At 42.5% G+C, this 25,861-nt stretch overlaps 1 protein-coding gene and 1 pseudogene across 1 annotated transcript in view; one reads left to right on the plus strand and one right to left on the minus strand.

Annotated features, from left to right (window-relative positions):
- Positions 1–13,303: 13,303 nt before the first annotated feature.
- Positions 13,304–14,455, plus strand: LOC118653497 (annotated as a pseudogene).
- Positions 14,456–25,566: 11,111 nt separating this feature from the next.
- TAF1 (TATA-box binding protein associated factor 1) overlaps positions 25,567–25,861 on the minus strand; it is a 163,445-nt gene continuing 163,150 nt past the window's right edge. The window contains exon 39 of the transcript XR_004966850.1: positions 25,567–25,648. The gene's annotated coding sequence lies outside the window, so the exon portion shown is untranslated. The remainder of the gene's footprint in view (positions 25,649–25,861) is intronic.

Here is a 25,861-nt window from a genome sequence, read left to right on the forward strand (position 1 = left end):
TTTATAGGGTAGAAGCCTGGTGCATGGGTGGGGCTGGCTGGTTTGCCCTGAAGGGTGTCCTGGATCAGGGTGGGGGTCCCCACTGGGGTACCTGGTCAGCCTGGGTAAGGGGATGATGGCTGTTTGCAGCTGGTCACACACCATTCAGGGTGGGGGTCCCCACTGGGGTGCTTGGCCAGCCTGAGTGAGGGGATGATGGCTGTTTGCAGCTGGTCACACACCCTTCAGGGTGGGGGTCCCCACTGGGGTGCCTGGCCAGCCTGGGTGAGGGGCTGAGGGCTGTTTGCAGCTGGTCACACACCCTTCAGGTGGGGGTCCCCACTGGGGTGCCTGGCCAGTCTGGGTGAGGGGCTGAGGGCTGTTTTCAGGCTGGCGGGTGACGGAAGCTCCCAACCGCTCCTTTTTTTCTTTTTTCTTTTTTAATTCTGGGCCAGCTTTAGCTCTGAGGCTCCAGCTCTTAGGCCTCCGCTGCTGAAAGTAGGTATCTGGTTTGTTTTGTTTCGAAACAATGTATAACTCCAGCTCTGACTGCAGCTCTGAGATCCCAGCTCGCTGAAAGCTGGTTTCTGGGGTTTTTTTTAGCTTCTATATTTGTTAAAATGTTTCAAAGTGCAGGCTCAGAGGCCTGTAAGGCAGGCGGGGAACATTGGTTTCCTCCGTCACTGAAGCAAGCAAGCCTCATGTTAGTTTCAAGCTGCGTGGCTGCTGGCCGCCATCTTGGCTGACAGTTAATTTGCATATCGCCCTGATTAGTCAATGGGAAGGGTAGCGGTCGTATGCCAATTACCATGTTTCTCTTTTATTAGATAGGATTCTGTGGAGGCCCAGAAGAAAATGTGTCTTTCCAATTCTGGGCCCCCCAATATGGAGGAAACTCTATTTATACTTTTTCTAGTCCTTTGTCTCCCAAATTTGGAATGAGACTTCCAGGCCTTCTTTGAAAGAAGGCCTGCGTGCTGGGAAGGGGCTATGAGATCATATCTCAAGGCCTGGCCTGATGTCAGTACCTTCCTATCTATGTGTTTTAGGACAGCATGCCCCACCTGGCCGAAGTGCCAGATATGCAGCCCAGCACAGTAACTATGAAAACAGAAATAAAGAATGGCATAGCACAAATAAAGAACACATTGAAAGGAATACACAGCAGATTAGGGGAAGCTAAGGGTCGAATCAGTAAATTAGAAGACAGGGTTGAAAAAAATCACTCCATCAGAGAACCAAAAAGAAAAAACAATTAAAAAACAGGAGGACAGCTTAAGGGAGCTGTGGGACAATGTGAATCATAACAATATTCTAATAGCAGGTGTGACAGAAGAGGCAAAAAGGGAGAAAGGGATAGAGAACGTGTTTGAAGAAATAATGGCAGAAAACTTCCCTAACTTGGTAAAGGAAAAAGTCACATAGGTTCAGGAGACACAGAGAAGCCCAAACAGGCCCACACCCAGACACATCATAATTAAAATGCCAAAAATTGAAGACAAGGAGAGAATCTTAAAGGCAGCAAGAGAAAAGCAAACTGTTACTTTCAAAGGAGCTCTAATAAGGCCCATACTTGATTTCTCATCAGAAACTCTACAGGCCTGAAGGTACTGGCAAGAAGTGCTCAAGGTAATGGAAAGCAAGGATCTGAAACCAAGATGACTATATCTAGCAAGGCTATAATTCAAAATAGATGTCAAATAAAGAGCTTCCCATACAAAAAAAGAAAAAAAAAGGCTAAAGGAGTACACCACCACCAAGCCAGCATTACAAGAAATGCTAAAGGGACTTCTGTAATGAGAAGAAGAAATAGAGAGAGAAAACGGCATACAGAATTTAAATGGCAAGAGATAAGTACCTATCAATAATAACCTTAAGCCCTAGCTGGTTTGCTTCACTGGATAGAGTGCTGAATTGCGGAATGAAGGGTCCCAGCCTCCATTCCCTTCAAGGGCACATGCCCAACTTCCAGGCTCCATCCCCAGTAGGGGGCATGCAGGAGGCAGCCAATCAATGATCTCTCTCATCGTTGATGTTTATATCTCTCTCTCCCCCTCGCATTTCTTTCTGAAATAAAAAATGTATATATTTTTTTCAAAGATTTTTGCCCTAGCTATTTTGGCTCAGTAGATAAAGTGTTGGCCTGCAGACTTAAGGGTCCTGGGTTTGATTCTGGACAAGAACACATGCCGGTGTTACGGGCTCAATCCCCAGTAGGAGGCAGCCAATCAATGATTCTCATCATTGATGTTTCTATCTCTCTCTCCCATTCCCTTCCTCTCTGAAATCAATAAAAATAAAATTAAAATAACCTTAAATGTAAATAACCTAAAAATTAAATGCTCCCATTAAAAAGCATAGGGTAGCTGAATGGATACAAAAACATGACCCAACTAGATGCTGCCTACAAGAGACACATCTGAGAACAAAAGATACACACAAGATGAGAGGGAAAGGATGGGGGAAATTTTTCCATGCAAATGGCAAAGAAAAAAAAAAAGCTGGAGTATCAATACCCATATCCGACAAAATAGACTTCAAAATGAAGGCCATCACAACAGACAACAAAGGTCACTACATAATAGTAAAGGGATCGATCCAACAAGAGTATATAAACCCTGGTAAACATATATGCACCCAATATAGAAGCACCCAAATGTGTATATATATATATATATATATATATATATATATATATACACATTTCTAGAGGACTTTAATGGAGAGATCAACAGCAATACAGTCATAGTAGGAGACTTTTTTAAAATTAAATCTTTATTGTTCAGATTATTACAGTTGTTCCTCTTTTTTCCCCCCATAGCTCTCCTCCACCCAGTTGCCACCCCACCCTCTGCCCTTACCCCTCCCACTGTCCTCATCAATAGGTGTACGATTTTTGTCCAGTCTCTTCCTGCACCCCCACACCCCTTTCCCTCCAAGAATTGTCAGTCCACTACCTTTCTATACCCCTGGTTCTATTATATTCACCAGTTTACTCTGTTCATCAGATTTTTTATTCACTTGATTTTTAGATTCACTTTTTGATAGATATGTATTTGCTGTTCATAATTTTTATCTTTACCTTTTTCTTCTTCCTCTTCTTAAAGAATACCTTTCAGCATTTCATATAATACTGGTTTGGTAGTAATGAACTCCTTTAGCTTTTTCTTATCTGTGAAGCTCTTTATCTGACCTTCAATTCTGAATGATAGCTTTGCTGGATAAAGTAATCTTGGTTGTAGGTTCTTGCTATTCATCACTTTGAATATTTCTTGCCATTCCCTTCTGGCCTGCATAGTTTCTGTTGAGAAATCAGCTGACAGTCATATGGGTAGTCCCTTGTAGGTAACTGACTGTTTTTCTCTTGCTGCTTTTAAGATTCTCTGTCTTTTGCCCTTGGCATTTTAATTATGATGTGTCCTGGTGTGGTCCTCTTTGGATTCCTTTTGTTTGGGGTTCTCTGTGCATCCTGGACTTGTAAGTCTATTTCTTTCACCAGGTAGGGGAAGTTTTCTGTCATTATTTCTTCAAATACGTTTTCAGTATCTTGCTCTCTCTCTTCTTCTGGCATCCCCTATAATTCGGATGTTGGCACACTTGAAGTTGTCCCAGAGGCTCCTTACACTATCTTCATATTTTTGGATTCTTTTTTTCTTTTTGTTTTTCTGGTTGGGCGTTCTGTGCTTCTTCGTATTTCAAATCTTTGACTTGATTCTTGGGATCCTCTTGTCTGCTGTTGGATCTCTGTGTATTATTATTTCAGTCAGTGTGTGCTTAATTTCTAGTTGGTCTTTTTTCATATCCTCCAGGGTCTCACTAAATTTGTTGGTGGTTTCTAGAAAATTCTTGAAAAACCTTATAACCGTGGTTTTGAACTCTATATCCAGTAGTTTGCTTTGCTCCATTTCTGTCATTTGTGACCTGTTTCTTTGTCTCCACATTTTTTATGCTTCCCTGTGTTGGTAGAGTGGCTTTGTGTGCTAGGTGTCCTATAGGGCCCAGTGGCTCAGCCTCCCCAATTACCTGAGGTGGACACTCTTGGTGCACCCCTTTGTGGGCTTTGTGCACAGTTTGTTGTAGTTAAGCCTTGATTGTTGTAGTTATCACAGAGGAATTGACCTCCAGGCCAATTGTCTGTGAGAATCAGCTGTGTCTACGGTGGGAGAACTTCTGTGCTGGAGACACCCTTCTGGGGCAAGACTTGCTTCAGTGGGGCTTTGGTGCTCACTGAGTCTGCCCCCTGAGTGTGTCCCTTATGGTTCTGAGGAGTTGTAATCTGGATGGTCCCACTCTGACCACTGGGTACACTGGCTCTTGGATCACTAAGGAGGTGCTAATTTAGCCTCTGCCTGAGGCTACCCAGCAGGAGCTACAAAGAGATCTGTAGATTCCCCTCCCTTGTTTGGGGTTTGGAGGTGCCCAGATGAGGCCCAGCTGTGAAGGAATGCAAGCTGCTGTGGGCCTTGGGCCTTCTCTTGGAAGTTCTGGGTCTATCTGGCCCAGCTGGAGTTTGTTAGGTAATTTTCAGATTGCAAAGGGCCAGGGCATCATATGCAAAAGCCTCTGCCACAGCTTGGGTGGGGCAGGGTCTCAGGGAATCAACAGGGCGGAGCAAACAGCTATAGCTGATCCTCAGCCCTGTCCTAAGAGGCCCTGCATCTCAGTGTCTCAGTAATAGCTGCTAGCACCTCTGAGAGAAAGCCACCCTCGAGTTCCAAGTCCTGCCCGCTGCCAGACAGTCCAGTTTCTCCCCGTATGAGTCTGGGTCCCCAGAGACTCACCCGGAACTGGAGTTCAGAGCAGCTGGGGGCTTGTGACTCCCTCCCGATTCAAAAAGACAGCTGCATCCTCAGTTGCCAGAACCTTGCTGCATGCACCTCCGTACCTCCGCACTTTACTTCCACACCACCTCTGAGTCTCAGTGTGCTTATCTCTTTCCTTCTACTTGTAGAATTTCCACTCAGCCAGCCTTCCTGCAGTTCTGCATGATGTCCATTTTGTCTTTTAGTTGTATTTTTGAAGTTGTTGTGGGAGGCAGCAATTTCTGGTGTTTACCTATGTCACCATCTTGGTTTCTCTCATAGTAGGAGACTTTAACACCATGCTGACTTCACTGGATAGATCTTCCAGCAAAAATTTAACAAGGAAACAGTGACTCTGAAGGACACAGTGGATCAGATGGATTTAATTGACATTTATAGAAGATTTCACCCCAAAGCTTCAGAATATACATTCTTCTCAAGTGCACATGGATTATTCACAATGATAGGCTACATATTAGGACACAAAACAAGTCTCTACAAGTTCAAGAAGATTGAAAACATATCAAGCATCTTCTCAGGTCACAGTGGAATGAAATTAGAAATCAACCACAGTATAAACACCCAAACCCAAGCACATGGAGCCAAAAAAAAAAAAAAAAAAAAAAAAAAAAAAGCACATGGAGGCTAAATAGCATGTTATTAAACAATGAATGGGTCACCAACGAGATCAAGAAAGAAATAAAAAAACTGAGAGAGCCGAAACCGGTTTGGCTCAGTGGATAGAGCGTCGGCCTGCGGACTGAAAGGTCCCAGGTTCGATTCCGGTCAAGGGCATGTACCTGGGTTGCAGGCACATCCACAGTGGGAGATGTGCAGGAGGCAGCTGGTCGATGTTTCTCTCTCATCGATGTTTCTAACTCTCTATCTCTCTCCCTTCCTCTCTGTAAAAAAATCAATAAAATATATTAAAAAAAAAAAACTGAGAGAGTGGCTTTGTGTGCTCAGTGTCCTATAGGGCGCAGTGGCTCAGCCTCCCCAATTACCTGAGGTGGACACTCTTGGTGCACCCCTTTGTGGGCTTTGTGCACAGTTTGTTGTAGTTAAGCCTTGATTGTTGTAGTTATCACAGAGGAATTGACCTCCAGGCCAATTGTCTGTGAGAATCAGCTGTGTCTACAGTGGGAGAACTTCTTGGCACATTCTTCTCAAGTGCACATGGATCATTCACAATGATAGGCTACATATTAGGACACAAAACAAGTCTCTACAAGTTCAAGAAGATTGAAATCATATCAAGCATCTTCTCAGGTCACAGTGGAATGAAATTAGAAATCAACTACAGTAAAAACACCCAAAACCAAGCACATGGAGCCAAAAAAAAAAAAAAAATGAAACAAATGAAAATGAACACACAACAACTCAATGTCTCTGGGACACAGCAAAAGCAGTCCTGAGTGGGAAGTTCATAGCACTGCAGTGTAACTCAAAACACAAGAAAAATAAAAAATAAACTATTTAACCCTACAGCTTAAAGAACTAAAATGAGTACAAGAAAAGCTCAGAGTAAGTGGAAGGAAGGAAATAATAAAGATTAGAGCAGCTCTAGCTGGTTTAGCTCAGTGGATAGGGCATTGGCCTGTGGACTGAAGGGTCCCGGGTTCAATTCCGCTCAAGGGCACATGCCCAGGTTGCGGCTCAATCCCCAGTAGGGGGTGTGCAGGAGGCAGCCAATCAATGATTCTCTCTCATCATTGTTGTTTCTCTCTCTCTCTCTCTCTCTCTCTCTCTCTCTCTCTCTCTCCCTCTCTCCCTTCCTCTCTGAAATCAATAAAAATATTTTTTAAAAAAGATTAAGAGTAGAAATTAATGACATAGAGACTAAAAAAAAATACAAAAAATCAATTAAACCAAGAGCTGGTTCTTTGAAAATATAAACAAAATTGATGAACCATTAGCCAGATTATTCAAGAAACAAAGAGGGTGAACCCAAATAAATAAAATCAGAAACTAAAGCAGAGAAGTAACCACTGACACCACAGAAATACAAAGGATTGTAAGGAAATACTATGAACAGCTATATGCCAACAAGCTGTACAATGTGGATGAAATGGACCAATTCCCAGAAAAATACAATCTCCAAAAACTGAATCAGGAAAAATCGGAAAACATGAATAGGCCTATAATAACTGATGAAATAGAAGCAATAAAAAAACCCAAAAACTCCCAGCAAACAAAAGCCCTGGTCCAGATGGCTTCATAGGGGAATTCTACCAAATATTCAAAGAAGAACTAACACCTATGCTCAAACTATTCTAAAAAATCCAAGAGGAATAAACACTTCCAAGGTCTTTTTATTGGCCAGCATTACCCTAATTCTAAAATCAGATAAAGACACTACAAAGAAAGAGAATTATAGGCCCATGTATCTGATTAACAGACGCTAAAATCCTCAACAAAATATTAGCAAATCAGATCCAGCAATATATTAAAAAGATCTTACAGCATGACCAAGTGGGATTTATTCCAGGGATGCAAGGCTGGTACAACATTCGCAAATCAATAAACATAATACATCACATAAACAAACTGAAAGACAAAAACCACATGATCACATCAAAAGACACAGAAAAAGCATGAGACAAAATCCAACACCCATTTTTATAAAAACTCTCAGCAAAGTGGAAATAGAGGGAGCATATCCCAACATGACAAAGGCCATATATGACAAACCTACAGCCAACATCATATTCAAAAGACAAAAAATAAACCCATTTCCCCTAAGAACAGGAACAAGACAGGGATGTCCACTTTCACCACTCTTATTCAACATAGTACTGGAAGTCCTAGCCACAGTGATCAGACACGAAGAAGAAATAAAAGGCATCCAAATCAGAAAGGAGGAAGTAAAACTCTCATTATTTGCAGATGACATGATATTGTACATAGAAAACCCCAAAGACTCCACCAAAAAAGACTAGATTTAATAAATGAATTTAGCAATGTAACAGGAAACAAAATCAACACCCAAAAATTGATGACTTTTTTATACACCAATAATGAATTCTCAGAAAAAGAAACTAAACAAATAATCCCATCTACCATTGCAACAAAAAAATTTAAGATACTTAGGACTAAACTTAACCAAAGAGGTAAAAGACATGTACTTGGAAAACTGCAGGACATTGAAAAAAGAGATTGAAGAAGATATAAACAAGTGGAAGAATATACCATATTCATGGATTGGTAGAATCAATATCATTAAAATGTTCATACTACCCAAGGCAATCTACAGATTCAATGCAAAACCGATTAAAATACCAATGGCATATTTTACAGATCTAGAACAAAAACTCCAAAAATGTATATGGAATCAAAAAGACACTGAATAGCTGCAGCAATTTTGAGAAAGAAAAGCCACATTGGAGGAATCACAATACCAGTATGATATTTCAAATTATACTACAAAGCCACTGTAATCAAAACAGACTGGTACTGGCACAAGATCAGACATGTAGATCAATGGAACAGAACAGAGAACCCAGAAACTGACCCAAGCCATTAAGCTCCATTAATATTTGACAAAGGCGGCAAGAGCATACAATGGAGTCAAGACAGTCTCTTCAATAAATGCTGCTGGGAAAATTGGACAGATACATGCAAAAAAATGAAACCAGACCACCAACTTACACCATATACAAGAATAAACTCAAAATGAATAAAAGTCTTAAATGCAAATTGTGACAACATAATCCTGGAAGAAACCATAGGCAGCAAAATCTCAGACATCTCTTATAGCAATATGTTTACAGATACATCTCCTAAGGCAAAGGAAACTAAGGAGAAAATAAACAAATGGGAATAACTAAAAATAAAAAGCTTCTGCACAGCTAAAGAAATGATCAACAAAACAAAAATGGAGTCCACTGTAGGGGAGAACATATTTGGCAAGGATACATCTGATAAAGGGTTACTATCCAAAATACATAAGGAACTCATACAACTTAACAAAAGGAAGACAATTCAATTAAAAAAATGGGCAAAGGACCTAAAAAGATAGTATGGAGTTTCCTCAAAAAGTTAAAAATGGAACTCCCATTTGATCCAGTAATCCCACTCCTAGGACTATATTCCAAGAAACCAGAAACACCAATCAGAAAGGATATATGCACCCCTATGTTCATAGCAGCACAATTTACAATAGCTAAGATTTGGAAACAGCCTAAGTGCCCATCAGCAGATGAATGGATTAAAAAACTGTGGTACATCTACACAATGGAATACTACGCTGCTATAAAAAAGAAGGAACTTTTACCATTTGCAACAACATAGATGGAACTGGAGAGCATTATGCTAAGCGAAATAAACCAGTTGGAGAAAGATAAATATCACATGATCTCACTCATATGTGAGATATAATGATCAACATAATTTGATGAACAAGAATAGATCCATCCTGCCCTAGCTGGTTTGGCTCAGTGGATAGAGCATCAACCTGCAGACTGAAGGTTCCCAGGTTCGATTCCGGTCAAGGGCACATGCCAGGGGTTGCTGCCTGGATCCCTATTAGGGGGTGTGCAGGAGGCAGCCGATCAATGATTCTCTCTCATCATTGATGTTTCTATCTCTCTGTCCCTCTCCCTTCCTCTCTGAAATCAATAAAAATATATTTTAAAAAAAGAATAGATCTATTGAGAGACAAATGGTAGGGGAGAGGAGGTCAGAGAGCAAATAAAGGACTTGTATGCATGCATATTAGCATAACCAATGGACACAGACACTGGAGTGGTGGGGGCTTGCCCAGGGTGAGAATGGCTGGGGGAGAGGGCCAATTGGGGAAAAAGGAGGCATATGTAAAACTTTAAAAAATAAAAAAAATGGGTAAAGAACCTAAAAAGACACTTCTCCAAAGAGCACATACAGAGGCCAAGAGACATATGAAAACAAGCTCAAAGTCACTAATCATCAGAGAGATGCAAATTAAAATGACAATGAGGTATCACCTCACACCTGTCAGAATGGCTACTATCAACAAATCAGCAAATGACAGGCACTGGCGAGGATGTGGAGAAAGGGAACCCTAGTACACTGCTGGTAGGAATGCAGACTGGTACAGCCATTATGGAAAACAGTATGGAGTTTCCTCAATAAATTACATATGGAGCTCTAGCTGGTGTGGCTCAGTGGATAGAGCGTTGGCCTGTGGACTGAAGGGTCCTGAGTTTGATTCCAGCCAAGGGCACATGTGGGTTGTGGGCTCCATCCCCAGTAGGGGGCGTGCAGGAAGCAGCCTATCAATGATTCTCTCTTATCATTGATGTTTCTATCTCTCTCTCCCTCTCCTTTCCTCTCTGAAATCAATAAATATATATTTTTTAAAATTAAATATGAAACTATTTGACCCAGTGATCCCACTTCCAGGAGTATATTCTAAAAAAACCTGAAATACCAGTCAGAAAGAATGTATGCACCCATATGTTCATAGCAGCACAATTTACAATAGCTAAGATCTGGAAACAGCCCAAGTGCCCATCAGTAGATGAGTGGATAAAAATTCTATGGTACATTTATACTGTGGAATGCTATGCAGCAGTAAAAAAGAGGGATCTCTTACCCTTTGAGACAGCTTGGAGGGACCTGGAGAGTATCATGCTAAGTGAAATAAGTCAGTCGGAGAAAAACAAATATCACATGATCTCACTCATATGTTGAATCTAAGTAACAAAATAAACTGATGAATGGAGTGGATCCAGAGACATGGAAGCATGGAACCGAGTGTGGAATCTCAGACGGAAGGCATGGGAGGATGAGTGGGTGGTAGGTAATCAATCAGGACCTTGTATGCTTATATGCATGGCCCATGGACACAGACAATGGGGCGGTGAGGGCCTGGGTAGGGTGAAGGGGCGGGCTGGAGGGAGTCAATGAGGGGAAAATGGGGACATATATGCAATACTTTCAACAATAATGTATGATTTAAAACACATTAAAATAAGTGTATATATCCTATATAATAAAAGGGTAATATGCAAATTGACCCTAACAGCAGAATGACTGGTCACTATGACACACACTGACCACCAGGGGGCAGATGCTCAATGCAGGAGCTGCCCCCTGGTGGTCAGTGCACTCCCACAGGGAGAGCTCTGCTCAGCCACAAGCCAGGCTGATGGCTGCCAGTACAGCGGTAGTGGTGGGAGCCTCTCCCGCCTCCTCAGCAGCGCTAAGGATGTCCGACTGCAGCTTAGGCCTGCTCTCCACTGGCAAGTGGACATCCCCCGAGGGCTGCCGCGCTGCCAGAGGGATGTCTGACTGCCAGCTTAGGCCCGATTCCCCGGGGAGTGGGACTAAGCCAGCAGGTGGACATCCCCTCGAGGGGTCCCAGACTGTGAGAGGGCACAGGCAGGGCTGAGGGACCCCCCTGAGTGCACAAATTTTTGTGCACCGGGCCTCTAGTATATATATCAGTGATGGCGAACCTATGACACGCATGTCAGAGGTGACATGCGAACTCATTTTTTTGGTTGATTTTTCTTTGTTAAATGGCATTTAAATATATAAAGTAAATATCAAAAATATAAGTCTTTGTTTTACTATGGTTGCAAATATCAATTTCTATATGTGACATGGCACCAGAGTTAAGTTAGGGTTTTTCAAAATGCTGACACGCCAAGCTCAAAAGGTTCATCGTCACTGATATCCTATCTAATAAAAGAGAAACATGGTAATTAGCGTACGACTGCTACCCTTCCCATTGGCTAATCAGGGCGATATGCAAATTAACTGCCAGCCAAGATGGCGGCCGGCAGCCAGGCAGCTTAAAGTGAACATGAGGCTTGCTTGCTTCAGTGACGGAGGACTCCAACATTCCCCACCTGCCGCTGCAGGCCTCTGGGCTGCAACTCTAAGCAACTACGTTACAAATATAGAAGCTAAACAAAACCCCAGAAACCTGCTTTAGTCCTTTGGGCTTCAGCCAGCATGATCGCAACATTATTTCAAATACAGAAGGTAAATAAAGGCCAGAAACCTGCTTTCAGCAGCGGAGGCCTAAGAGCTGGAGCCAAGCCTCAAAGCTAAAGCTGGCCCAGAATAAAAAAGAAAGAAAAAAAGGAGCGATTGGGAGCTTCAGTCACTTGCCAGGCTGAAAACAGCCCTCAGCCTCTCACCCAGACTGGCCAGGCACCCCAGTGGGGACCCCCACCCTGAAGGGTGTATGACCAGCTGCAAACAGCCATCATCCCCTCACCCAGGCTGGCCAGGCACCCCAGTGGGGACCCCCACCCTGATCCAGGACACCCTTCAGGGCAAACCAGCTGGCCCCAACCCATACACCAGGCCTCTATCCTATATAGTAAAAGGGTAATATGCCTCCCAGCACCGGGATCAGCGTGACAGGGGGCAGCGCCCAAACCCCCTGATTGGCCCTGCTCTGTGTGTGACAGGGTAGAGCCATAACCTCCCCATCGGCCCTGCCCTGAGTGTGAGAGTGGCAGCGCCCCAACTGCCTGATCGGCCCTGCTCTGTGGGTGATAGAGGGCGGCACCCCAAACCCCTCATATGCCCTGCTCTGTGTGCGACAGGGGGCAGTGCCCCAACTCCCCTATCGGCCCTACTCTGTGAGTGACAGGGGGGAGCTCCCCAACCCCCTGATGGGCCCTGCTCTGTGCGTGACAGGGGGTGGCGCTGCAACCTCCCCATCGACCCTGCCTTGAGTGTGACAGGGGGCGGTGCCCCAACCCCCCAATAGGCCCTACCCTGAGCGTGAGTGAGGGTGGCATCACAACCTCCCGATCCGCCCTGCTCTGTGCATGACAGGGGGCGGCGCCCCAACTCCCCAATCGGCCCTGCTCTGAGCCCGACCAAGGGCTGCACCTAGGGATTGGGCCTGCCCTCTGCCACCAGGGAGCAGGCCTAGCCAGCAGGTTGTTATCTCCCGAGGGGTCCCAGACTGCGAGAGGGCACAGGCCGGGCTGAGGGACCCCTCCTCCCCACCGAGTGCACAAATTTTTGTGCACCGGGCCTCTAGTATATATATAAAAGAAATGATTTCATGGTAGTACAACAGTCATCACTAGCCCATGTATTTGGGGAGAATTATTTCTTTTCTTTTTTAAAAATATATTTTATTGAGCTTTTACAGAGAGGAAGGGAGAGGGATAGAGAGAAACATCAATGAGAGAGAAACATTGATCAGCTGCCTCCTGCACACCCCCCACTGGGGATGTGCCCACAACCAAGGAACATGCCCTTGACTGGAATTGAACCTGGGACCTTTCAGTCCACAGGCCGATGCTCTATCCACTGAGCCAAACCAGTCAGGGCAAGGTGAGAATTATTTCTTATTTGGTAGCTGCTGTGGTAAAGATATGGCCAGCTGTGACATTCATGGTGAAGATGAAAAAGGTGGAAAATAGCAGAAAAACAAGGGGAGCGCACCCTCTGGGGCTCTGCCAGCTGGAGATAGCTTTACTCTCCCGGCACCAATATTTCAAGATGTGAGTGTTCAAAGCTCAATAAGATCCACTTTCATTGCAGTCATCACCAACCCTTTGGCTTCTTGACCTACAAACTCTGAGAAGGCGTGTATCAAATTGGAGGAGGTGAGAGTCAAAGCCTTGCTTCATTCTTCCAATCAAAGTCCAATACGGAATGATATTAGAAAAGATTGTCACCATCTTCAGCCTGAAACTATGCTAAGAACAAAAATTCATTAAGGAGTTGAGAATCTTAGAATGGAGACTTGAATCTTCACCTCACTGAATGAGTGCTGGAGTTCTTGTACTTCCACTTCAAGACTGCCTTTGGTATTCTGTGCCTGCAAACGAGGGGATGTATCTTCTGGAAGGATTGCCTAGCTATTTCTGGACAGCTGCTCCCATGAAAGTTTCTGCAGTTCCTTCTCAAGTTGGAGAGAACTCTTTCTCTGAAACAATAATCTGGTAGACCAAGACCTAGTCTTCCCAGAGATCTCTTTGGATCACTGAATGGATTGTTCATTGCCACCATGGTGTCACATTACAGAACCTGCGAGCCAGTCATGATGATGTCCCTCCACGCTGGCCATTGTTACCTCCAATGCAGAATGATGAAATCCAAAGGAACCTGTGTGGGTTCACCAGCACAGATGTCCATGTGGCAGAAAGCATGTGCTGTCATTTAAATTTTCATCCTGACTCCGCTCCTGGGATAGCAAGAGTTTATGATTCAAAGGAAAATAGTGGTCTTGGGGATTGTGACAGGCCTTACAGGGGAGCTGAAAAATTGTGCAAAATAAGGGTGGTACTGGAGACCAATCAAATGCTGGGAGGCGTAAGGGTAGCTAGTAAATGCACCAGATGATTCTTTTCTTGTTTGGGATAGTTCTAATGACATCTTTATAAGATCAAGTTTTCACTCCCATGGTAAAACACTTCACACTAGAATTAAGCACTCAAATGGTAGGTTTCACTTTTATGGACTTTTTAGTAGACGGGAAATTCACTAATCTAATTAAACATTCAACCAGGGACTCTGAAAATGGAGCTTTTTTGTTATTCATGGTGTCCGTCGTTTGGATCTGCGATATACCAATCAAGTATCAACACCATTCATGCAGGTGTGATCTTTGCAGTACCTGTGTCATTTTACTGTATGTCAGTGTACCAGAATAGACATTTCCAAAATGTCCTTTGCCAAACAAAATGAGGGATTACTGACAGGAGAAGCATTACTGAAAGATTATTGGGTTGAAGATAAAGAGATTGAAATATAGTTAGTTATAAACTTTCATTGCTATGAAAATCTTTTGCTGCCATAACTGATTTAGTTTTAGGTGAAAAAAGTAGTCAGCTTAGGAATGGGGGAGTGTCAGCAAGGTGTATTGAGTTTATTTTTAGTTCTTTAAGGAGGAAAGTCTTCAGATTTTAGAAATGTGAATTGTTTTCCATCAAGCACAAAATAATCACAATGTGAATTTTATCAACTTCTCCTTAATCTGCCCCTCCAAGTCCTTTTCTGCTATGCACTATGATTTCTATGCATTGAGAGCACATTTCATGTGTATTCAACTTAAAGTTAAATGAAATTTTTAGAATAAAAATTGCTGATTTTTAATACATTTTTATTGATTTCAGAGAGGAAGGGAGAGTGAGAGAGAAATAGAAACATCAATGATGAGAGAGAATCATTGATTAGCTGCCTCCTGCACAGACCCCTTCTGGGGACCGAGCCCGCAACCTAGGCATGTGCTCTTGACCGGAATCGAAGCTGGGACCCTTCAGTCTGCGGAAGGACGCTCTAGCCTCTGAGCCAAACCAGCTAGGGCAAAAATTGCTGTCTTTTTAAATGGCTTATTTTCAAAGATAGTGTTGAAGAAACATGCCCATATGATAAATGTTGAATTTACATATACACTAAAAATGATATTTTAAAAATTATTTGTAATCTCACTGTTAACTTTAGAAATATTTAGAATTATGAATTGACATAATCTTTTCTTAATTTTTTTAGTTATTGATTTTTTTAGCAAGAATAGAAGGGGGAGAAAGGAGAGAAGAGTTAGAGAGAGAAACACTGATCTGTTGTCCCACTTATGCATTCATTGGTTGATTCTTGTATGTGCCCTGACTAGGTATCAAACCCACAACCATGGTGTATCCAGAGGATCCAACCAACTGAGCTACCTGGCTAGGGCCTAAATTATTTTTAAGGTTGTGCTGATTTGGGTTGTAACTAGTTGGGTTTTTCTGTTGCTTTCATTTGTGTGTGTGTGTGTGTGTGTGTGTGTGCGCGCGCGTGTGTATTATTTTGTTAATCCTCACCTGAGGATATTTTTTCCATTGATTTTTAGAGACAGAAAGAGAGAAGCATCGATGTGAGAGAGACACACCAATTGGTTGCCTCCCGCCTGCACCTTGACCATGGAAGGGGATCCAGCCTGCAACTGAGGTACAGGTCCTTGACTGAAATGGAACCCACAACGCTTAAGTCCACGGGCCTATGCTCTATCCACTGAGCCAAATAAAAATCTTAAATAATTGTATACCACCAATTTAGAAATTGTTGCCTTTTATGTCATTAAACTCCAATACAAATTGGCATCCTATATAATAAGAGCCTAATAAGCTAAGTGTCCGGTCATCCAGTCATCCATTCAACCAATCAAAGCATAATATGCCAATGATATACTAAGGCCGCTCAACTACTCTCTATGACATGCACTGACCACCAGGGGGCAGATGCTACAACTGGTAGGTTAGCTTGCTGCTGGGGTCCGGCCAATTGGGACTGAGCAAGAAGGGCCGGACACACCCTGGAGCCCTCCCGCAGACCCTCCCTGGCTGGCCAACATCCTGTGTCCCTACCCAGCCCTGATCATGCACCGGTGGGGTCCCTCAGCCTGGCCTGTGCCCTCTTGCAATCTGGGACCCCTCAGGGGATGTCAGAGAGCCAGTTTTGGCCTGATCCCGCAGGCCAGGCCAAGGGACCCCATTGGTGCACGAATTCGTGCACCAGGCCTCTAGTAACATATAAAGGCCTATGGAACAAGAATTATTATTAAAATAAATATTACATGATCTTAGACTTCTATGATAGCAATTTTTGTGTTATCTATACTTTCCTTTGGCAAATGTTTTTTTCTCAACTTCACCTTAGTCAACATTTTCTTGATTAGAACTTATTTGTACAACTAACTTTCACACGTGGATTGGGTTCTCTTGCACCATAAAGTTTTGGATTGATTTAGATAAAAAGAAAATGTTGTTTTACAGTGGATTTATATTTTTCTTTAATGTAGTAACAAGTAAAATATTCTATATTTGACCCCTGCCCCCATCAAATACTCTAGTTGTAAAAGTGTGAAAATTGTGAAGTATTATTAAGAAAAAATATTAAGACCATATCAGATATATGGAAGTCTTCTTGCCTCTTTACATACTGCCATTTAAAAAACTTGTTTGTTTCTTGTGGGAAACTGTTTATTGCCTTCACTATCTGATAAGCATAGACAGAGAACCCCCCGAAGGCTGGGTGCCTTTGAAGCCCTCCCAAAGGTCAGAGCTAGGCGCCACCTCTGTTTGTCCAGACAGTGGTAGCTGAAACTACTCCCCCATTTATTATTATGTAAATCCTTGCTGATGGGCTAGTCTGCTTGTTACTAGGGGGTCACCTGCCTAGGGCTATGCTATGGGTGCATCCCAGATCAAAAAAAGCTTGGTGAGGCCTGAGCACAGAGAGAAGTCCTTCGGGACTTGCCGCCTGGTCCCCCAATATTGCAAAATTATCTCCTGTCTTTTTCTCTCATTTGCTGTGCGGCTCCTCTTTCAGATACCGAACCCTACTCCACGCGAGTCGTGGAAGGAAACACTCGACAGTTTCTTTATTATTTTTCTTTTATATATATATATATATATATATATATATATATATATATAATTGATTTTTTTACAGAGAGGAAGGGAGAGGGATAGCGAGTTAGAAACATCAATGAGAGAGAAACATCGATTCAGCTGCCTCCTGCACGCCCCCCGCAACCCAGGCACATGCCCCCGACCGGAATCGAACCTGGGACTCCTGAGTACGCAGGCCGATGCTCTATCCGCTGAGCCAAACCAGCTAGGGCTTCTTTATTATTTTTCATATATTTTATTGCTTATTTTGAATTTAGCAAAGTCTTGAGTAATTTGGAATCATTAATCATTTTACCTGTAATTCAGTAGTAGTCATGGGGGGTGGTTATTACTAATGTTTTTCTAGTTATTTTGAAAAGTAGAGTTATTTTTAATTGCACAATGCTGTGATGTTGTTTCAAGATTCCCCTGTCCAGAAAATGTTTCCAGTTACACAGCTTTACAGGAAACTGTTTCTATCTAAAATGAAACATGTAATTTGAGATGTTTCTTTCTTTGTCACTTAGTTTTCTCTACCCTCATTTAAACACAAGGGTAAAAGTCTTAAGCAAAGTTATTGGCTTTGTCGTTCAAATATATCTCTATTCCCATTTTTTTCTCTTTGTTTTTTTTTAAGGCCAGAATTGAGATATTACCAAGAAAAGGCACAAAGACATAATATTATGGTAAGATGTATTTTGACTTATAGGGGAACAGGCACTTAATTTTGATGGAACATTGATTGTACCACGTTGTGGAAATTCCTCTTTCACTTTCTGATGTTTCACCTGATAAGATGGCATATGGAGAATATTGTAATAATATAATTTAAGCGTTTACTATAAGCTGTTTGGATTAAGAATTATGACAGTGTTATAAACTTATTATTAAATTAATGTAAGACATTTAACCCTGGCCAGGTGGCTCAGTTAGTTAGAGCATCATCCCATACACCAAAAGGTTTCAGGTTGCATTCCTGGTCAGGGCACATACCTAGGTTTCAGGTTTGATCCCTGGTCAGTGCTCATATGGGCTGTAACCGATGGGTGTTTCTCTCTCTCTCTCTCTCTCTCTCAAATCAATAAACATATCCTAGGGTGAGGATAAAAAATTAATATAAGACATTTAAACTACCCTTTGCAAAGCTCTTTATTATAAAACTATTTAAAATGTATCTAGGGACTGGTTGGCATGGTTCAGTGGTTGAGTATCAACCTATGAACCAGGAGGTCACGGCACATGCCCAAGTTGCTGGCTCGATCCCAAGTATGGGGTGTGTAGGAGACAGCTTATTAATGATTCTCTCTCATCACTGATGTTTCTATCTCTCTTTCCCTCTCCCTTCCTCTCTGAAATCAATAATATATATATATATATATTTTAAAATGTATCTAGGGTGAATTAAAAGTTCTTGTGCATCTATGGTAGATGGCAGGTATAGTCAAAGGGCCGCTGTATATTGATGATAATTGTTGAAATGACTTCTCCATGTTTCTAGAAGCATTTACATGTACTATTTGTGAAAAAATGGTACACAGAGGTTTTTGGACTGTTCTGAACCTAATTTTATCATGTGTAATTATCTTGTTCCCCATGTTTTCTTCAGGTGCTATCATGTGTATAAGATCTAGCTATTTTGTGTCAAGTTCAGATTATTCTGAATTTCATCTAAATATTTTTTTAAAATTTTAATTTTGTGTTGTTTTAGAGGGCAGATGTTATGTTGTTCTATTCAGAAAGCCATTTTTTTGTTTTTGTTGTTAATCCTCACCCAAGGATATTTTTCCCATTGATTTTTAGAGAGTGGAAGGGAAGGGGGAGAGACAGAGAGAGAAACATCAATGTGAGACACATTGTTTGGTTGTCTCCCACACTGCAACCAAGGTAGATGCCCTTGACCAGAATCAACCCATGACCCTTCAATCTGGGGCCAACGCTCTAATCACTGAGCCAAACCAGCTACAGATGGAAAACCAATTTTTTATGTGCCTTGGTATATTCATAATATACAATATTTTAAAGAAATATAATGCAATCTGAAATTGTTATGTTCTGATAGTGTATCGATACAAAGAAAAGCATTTGTCAAGAAATTAATTAAAGTCCTGGCCAGGTAGCTCAGTTGGTTAGAGGTTCATCCTGATACACCAAGTTTGTGGTTTCGATCCCTGGTCAGGGCACATATAAGAAACAACCAATGAGAGATGGAACCAAGATGGCAGCATAGGTAAATGACTGTACTCACTGCCTCCCACAACCACATCAAAATTACAACCAAAATACAGAACAACTATCATCCAGAACTGCGGGAAAGCTGGCTGAGTGGAAGTACTACAACTAGAAAGGTAAAGAAGAAAGCGCATTGAGACTGGTAGGAGGTGCAGAGGTGCAGAACAGGCTGGTCCAGCACCCAAGTGTGCTGCTTTTTTAATTGGGAGGGAGATTGCCTCTGAAGAGGCAGCCTGGAGGAGCAAGAAACCCCAGGTCCACACCAGATGCCCAGCTCAGGGTCCCAGAGCTGGGGAAAGAAGTCCCTACAGGCAATAAGAACTACAGACTGTAAAAACCAGTGCAGATTGGGGATGAGTGACACACAGGCTGCTGGAGACCCAGCTCTCCTCTTAAAAGTCCTGCACCACGAACTGAATTTACAAGCTCCCACTTGCTCTGAGCTCCAGTGCCAGGTGAGGTTCTGGAGGACCCAGACACATACGGGGAGAAACTGGACTGTCTGGCATCAGGGCAGGAACTCAGGGGCAGCTTTCTTCCAGACAGAGGTGCTCACAGGGGTCATTGTTCCCATGCTGGGACCTCCCTGGTGCAGGGATAACTGGCAGCCATTTCTGTTTGCTCCACCCTGGTGATTCCCTGAGACCCCCCCCCCCCCACCACCAAAATTTACAACTGCACCAAAGCCATGCACAGGGGCTTTTGCATATGAATGGTCTGTCCTTTCTCAGCCTAAAACCTGTCAAACAAGCTGCAGCTGGGTCAGGGAGCCCCAAAGCTATCAATAAAAGGCCCAAGGCCAGCACCAGCACCAGCCTGCCTTGCTTCACAGCTGGGCCTTGCATGGACACTTCCAAACCCAATACAAAGAGGAAGAATCTGAAGATCTCTCTGTAGCTCCTGCTGGGTGGCCTCAGGCAGCGGCTGACTTTGTACTTCCCTGGAGACCCAAGAGTCAGTGTACCCAGTGGTCAGTGTGAGACCATTCAGATTACAACTCTACACATCCACAAGCGACACACTCAAGGGGCAGACTCAGTGAGGACCAAAACCCCACTGAAGCAAGTCCTGCCCCATAAGGGTGTCTCCTGCACAGCAGCTCTCCCACTGTAGTTGAAGCTGGTCCCCATAACCAATTGGCCTGTAGGTCAATTCCTCCCAGTGACACCAACAGCAATCAAGGCTCAACTACACCAAAACTGTGCACACAGCCCACAAAAGGGTGCACCAAGAGCGTCCACCTCAGGTGATTGGGGAGGCTGAGCCACTGGGCCCTATAGGATACCTACCACACAAGGCCACACTATCAACTCAAGGAGACTTAGCAGCTACCCAATACATAGAAACAAACACAGGGAAGCAGCCAAAATGCTGAGACAAAAAAACATGTCACAAATGAAAGAAATGGAAGAAAGCAAACTACTGCTATAGAGTTCAAAACCACAGTTATAAGGTTACTCAAGAATCTTCTGGAAACCTCTAAGGAACTTAGTGAGACCTTCAAGAATCTTAGTGAGAATGCCAAAAAAAAAAAAAAAAAAAAAAAATGGAAAAGGACCAGTAAGAAATTAAGCATACACTGACTGAAATAAAGAATAATATACAGGGATTCAACAGTAGACTAGAGGATCCTGAGAATCAAGTCAATGATTTGAAATATGAGGAAACAAAACACATCCAACTAGAAGAGCAAAAAGAAAAAAGAATCTAAAAATATGAAGATAGGAAACCAAGATGGCGGCATAGGTAAACACCAGAGTTTGCTGCCTCGAACAACCACTTCAAAAATACAACTAAAAGACAGAATGGACATCATCCAGAACCACAGGAAGGCTGGCTGGGTGGAAATTCCACAACTAGAAGGAAAGAGAAAAGCATACCGAGACTCAGAGGAGGCACAGTGTGGAAGTAAAATACTAAGGTGCGGAGGTGCATGCGGAGAGGGCTGGCGGCTGAGGGCGCGGTTGTCGTTTTCAATCGGGAGGGAGTCTCAGGCTCTGAGCTCCAGTTCCGGGTGAGTCTCGAGGGACCCAGACTCATACGGGAGAAGCGGGACTGTCTGGCCGCGGTCAGAACTCGAGGGCAGCTTTCTCTCAGAGGGGCTGGCAGGGATTTCCAGGATACTGAGAAGTGGAGACACCATAACTGCTAGCCCCGCCCTGTTGATCCCATGGGACCTGCCCCACCCAAGCCCTGCAGGGAGGCTTTTGCTGGATTGCCTCAGGCAAAGGCTAGATTAGCACCTCCCTAGAGATCCAGGAGCCAGGAAACCCAGAGGTCAGAGTGGGACCATCCAGTTTGCAGCTCCATGGAACCATAAAAGACACACTCAGAGGGCAGACTCAGTGAGCACCAAAGCCCCATTGAAGCAAGTCTTGCCCCAGAGGGGTGTCTCCAGCACAGAAGTTCTCCCACTGCAGACACAGTTGATTCTCACAGCCAATTGGCCTGGAGGTCAATTCCTTTCAGTGATACCTACAACAATCAAGGCTTAACTACAACAAGACTGTGCACAAAGACCACAAGGGGGTGCACCAAGAGTGTCCTCCTCAGGTAATTGGGGAGGCTGAACCACTGGGCCCTATAGGACACCTAGCACAAAAAGCCACTCTACCAACACAGGGAAGGAGCCAAAATGCGGAGGCAAAGAAACAGGTCACAAATGACAGAAATGGAGGAAAGAAAACTACTGGATATAGAGTTCAAAACCTCACTTTTAACGTTTTCAAGAATTTTCTAGAAACTGCCGATAAACTTAATGAGATCTACAAGAAATCTAATGAGACCCTCGAGGTTGTGATAAAGGACTAATTAGAAATTAAACATACACTGACTGAAATAAAGACTATTATACAGACGCCCAAAAGCAGACTAGAAGATTGCAAGAATCAAGTCAATGATTTGAAATACGAAGAAGCAAAAAACACCCAACCAGAAAAGCAAAATGAAAAAAGAATCCGAAAATACGAAGATAGTGTAAGGAGCCTCTGGGACAGCTTCAAGTGCACCAACATCTGAATTATAGGGGTGCCAGAAGACGAGAGAGAGCAAGATATTGAAAACCTATTTGTTCCACTTTATTTATATTCATTGGTTGCTTCTTTTTTTCATTTTTTTAAAAAAAACTTTATTGTTGAGATTATTACAGATGTCCCTCTCCCTCCCCCCCCATAGCTCCCCTCTACCCAGTTCCCACTGGAACAACAAATTGATGTTTCTCTCTCTCTGAAATCAAAAAATATATTAATTAAATTTGTAAACAGAAAGAAAGGGGTATTGTAATATGTTCTGTTTTTGTACAGAAAGATAGACATTTGCTGTGAGTAGCAAACATAATGTGAAGGGTTAATTTTATATGATACTCAAACAGTCTGGTTGAAAATGGAAGGGAAAAAAGTGAAATAAAACTTCATCCTCTAGTTTGATCTGAGTATATTTTATTTATATTTTTGGATTCTATAGATAGTTTTGTTAAATAGTCTAATAGGAACAATTGCCAGTTTCATAAATAACTTAACATTTCTCAAATAAAGTGTTGGTACACTAGTAATCACAAATTTAGTTTCTTTTTAATCCTGTAAAGAGGGTTTTTTGTAAACACCTTTTTTATTAATCATGACACGGCAAAATGTACAGTTGCTATTTCTGAAAAGTGTTACAAACTCTACATCTACAGATGATGAAAAATTCTTATAGAAGTTTTAGTAAGTGTACATGTTGGGTTATGGAAGTTTTATAGTCATGTGGAAGTGTCATGAAATTAACCCTTGCAATTCAGGCTACTGTAGTTTATACTTTTCCTGTATGTTTCAAGTCATGTGTGTACCATTTGTACTGAGAACCCACAGAATGAATCATCCCAAGTCCATTTATTGTAATATGTCATTTGATTTATAAACAAATAATAGTAACTTTTTGTACATTTCTGGAAATAGATTGTATAATAATTTATGTATCTGCTTCTAGATACAGTGTATAAGTAAACGTTTCATTAAAACAGACACACACACAAACACACACATGTGTGCACAAAACACACACTTTTATTTTCTCAGTTTCCATGGATTAGGAATCCAGGTTAACTGGGTTCTTTGCTCAAGGTCTCACAGGCTAAAATTAAGGTGTCAGCTAGACCATAAACTCATCTGAGGCTTAGGGACCTCTTCCAAACTCATGTGGTTGTGGCAGGATTTACTTTCTTGAGGTCGAAGGACTGAGGTTCCCATATCCTTCATGGTAGTCAGTTGGAGCCCACTCTCAGTTCTTAGAGGCACGTGGCCCCCTCCATCTTCAGAGTCAGCAATGGAGAACCTTCCTCATGTCATACTCCTCTCAGACTTTGAATCTCACCGGAAAGGGCCCAGTCCCTCCCACTTTTGTAAAAATCGTGATAAAAAAAACACACATAACACAAAATTCACCACCATCTTAACTATTTTTAGTAGTGCTAAGTACATTCACATTGTTGTGCAACAAATTTCCAGAACTGTTCATCTTGCAAAACTGAAACTCTATATTCATTACACAACAGCTCCCCATTTCTTCATCCCCCAGCCCTTGGTAACCACCATTTCACTTTCTGTTTCTATGAGTTTGACTATTTTAGATCTCTCCTATAAGCTGAATCATGCAGCATTTGTTCTTTTGTAAATGAAGAGCCCAATCCCTTTTAGAGCTTGCCTGATTGGGTCAGTGCACTTAGGATAATCTCTATTTCTTAAAGTTAATTGATTTGGGGGTTTTAATTACACCTGCACAATCCCTCACAGCAGTGTCTAGATTAGTTTTATACTAACTTGGAGAAGGTGTGTGTTCATGGGGTGGGAGGCAGGAATCTTGGGTGCTATGTTAGAGTTGCCTATTACATATGGCGAAGTAACCCTTAAAAAGGAGGGAGATTGCTAACTGGGCCTGTCAGTTTTACCATGTTGAGTTCAACTTTCATATACCATACTAGCCCTTTAAATTAAAATAGCTTTGGAATTCACCCTCTACCTCCATAGTCAGTGTCACTCCTCTGGTAATGGCCTGGACAATTGCAACAGCCCTCTAACTGGTCTCTAGCCCTTCCTGACTAATTTTCCACACTTCACCTTAGAAAACCAAAAATGCAAATCAGAATTAAGTCAATTCTATAAAAGTCCTCAGTGGCTGTGCATCATATGTCAGCTCCACCTGCTAATGCAGCCTCATCCCTGTACTGACATTCACACTGGTTTCAGGTCTCTGGAGAGATCCGGCTATTTCACCCGTCCAACCATGCCTTTTCCCAATCTTTTCTCTCTATCTAGAATGGTCATCTCTTCTATCAGTCTGCTTAGAAAATTCTTATATATCCTTCACTCTCCCCTTCTTAAGTAAACATACTGGCACCTTACCCACAATCTCCCTCTCCACCCTAATTCCTGGTGCTCATAATAGGGGATCTCATTGTCCATGGAGATGACATAATAACTTCTCCATTCCTTGACTCTCAATTACCTTCTCCATTCCACTTCAGCCACCCACACCTAAAACACCCCATCTTGAATTTTATTGTGGCCCAGAATTGCTCACCTCTACCATTTATTCCTCCACTATTCCATTTTGACTGCAATTTCTTCTCCTACTGGATCCTTCAGGCCCTCACCCACTTGGTACATTTTTATCTCTTTACTTCATAGAGACCCCTTTAGTTCTCTGAGACCTCAATTTTCTCCTAGTCTGTCAGCCCCTCCTGACCTCTTTTCACTTACCTTCCCAACTTTTCTTAACGGCATGCTTGATCACCTGAACTTCTCTCTCACCAGTACCCTTAATGCCTTTTTCATTCCTGTCTGCCAAATGAGCCACACGAATGTTTCACCTTGGATCAGTACTACAAACCACCCATCTATCCTCCACCTTGGTGTTTGTACCTGCTAGAGAAAATCCACAAAACCATAAAAATTAGTGTCACTATAAATCCATGGTCTTCAGTCTCAGCCAACTCTCTTCACATTACATTCACACACATCCTTAGGTCCATTCAATCTGCCTATTCAACGTCCACCATCCCACCTGTACTGTAAGTGCCATCTTTTTCTATCTCTTTCAGAACCCCGCTCTCCATCAATTATCCCTTTTCTCTCTGAATTCAATCAACTTTTTCCTCAGCTTTACACATGCCTGGGTGTCTCCCATTAAAAAACAAAACAGAACTCTCCCTTGATCCTAAGTCTCCATCAGATGCCAATTTCTCTCCTTACCTTCTCAGCTTAAGCTTCTCCAAATAGTAGTAGTCTACATTTGCTGTCTCTGCTTCCTCAAATTCATTCATGCCTCAACCTACTGAAAAAAGTTTCGGTTGAAATTTCTTTTGGCAAAAGTCACCATTGACCCCCAAACCACCAAAGCCAATAGCCACGTTTCAGTTTTGATGCTATTGAGTTCTTTATGGATTTGACACTGCTAATGATTACCTCTCCCTTAAAATGTTCTTGTTCCTAGGTTTCCATCACATTGAATTAATTCAGTTTCCTGGTTATTCTGTACTTCTCTGGC

The sequence above is a fragment of the Myotis myotis genome, unplaced genomic scaffold (genome assembly GCF_014108235.1).
Source record: "Myotis myotis isolate mMyoMyo1 unplaced genomic scaffold, mMyoMyo1.p scaffold_m19_p_4, whole genome shotgun sequence".
NCBI classification, from domain to species: domain Eukaryota; kingdom Metazoa; phylum Chordata; class Mammalia; order Chiroptera; family Vespertilionidae; genus Myotis; species Myotis myotis.